The following is an 849-nucleotide window of genomic DNA, read 5'->3' as shown; positions in this document are numbered from 1 at the left end:
TCTACCCAACTACTTGTCAAGTTTTTTCTTATTCTAACTTAATCCTTCAATCTGAAGGTAGAAAAAAATCCCCCTTTAAAGGTGTTATAACTAAAGAGAGAGCAAAACATAGAATTATTCTTATGTACAGTATATACACTTTCCATTACATGAACATCACTCTTATTACAGAAACAAATACAAAATTCAAACAAAAAATCATGCAAAGCTCTTATCAAATTTTTATCCACAAAAAGCAGTGTTTAAGATATTTCACCTACAGAAGTCATTAAAAGAAGCTACTATTGCCTATTATTTTTTTTTATTATAAAAATTCTAAATGTTTCTTTCCCTGTGAGTAAGCATCTGTCCACCAATAGCAAGATTTAAATTTCTTGTTAACATTACTAAAAAAAAACTACCACTTTCTAGAACATCTAAATCCTCTGAAAGTTAGTTTCTTTATATAACACTATGCATTTAGAAAATTGGTTGATATCAATCATTTGGTTGATTGACTGATACTCAATAGCATAAAAGGAATTCATCTTTCTTCTGACATTAATTTTATAACATAACAACACACAAGTAAACAGCAATTTTAAGTATAAAAATCACACAACTTACCTATCTCCACTACACAGAATTCAACACAAAATTAAAGGTATAAAACTTGACATCTTTCAAAAGTTCTTTAGCATTAGATATGCTTTCAATATGTAAAATGAAATGCAAGCATGTTTATCACAAAAAAATTTAGGTTGTATTTTATAAAGGCGCATCAACTGAGGGGTCTTGGGGGCAACTGTCCCCCCCCAAGACTTTGTCTGCCCCCTTCAAGGTCCGGCTTGGCCCCCTCAAGGGACACAA

At 31.2% G+C, this 849-nt stretch overlaps 1 protein-coding gene across 1 annotated transcript in view; it reads right to left on the bottom strand.

The window, feature by feature from the left end:
* The window catches only part of LOC119593986 (receptor-type guanylate cyclase Gyc76C-like), a gene marked incomplete at its 3' end in the record, with an annotated part of 39,442 nt that overhangs the window by 8,223 nt on the left and 30,370 nt on the right, over positions 1 to 849 (bottom strand).

This window comes from Penaeus monodon, chromosome 33 (genome assembly GCF_015228065.2).
Source record: "Penaeus monodon isolate SGIC_2016 chromosome 33, NSTDA_Pmon_1, whole genome shotgun sequence".
NCBI classification, from domain to species: domain Eukaryota; kingdom Metazoa; phylum Arthropoda; class Malacostraca; order Decapoda; family Penaeidae; genus Penaeus; species Penaeus monodon.
Note: the sequence above shows the minus strand (reverse complement) of the source record. Positions and strands in the feature narration are given on the sequence as shown.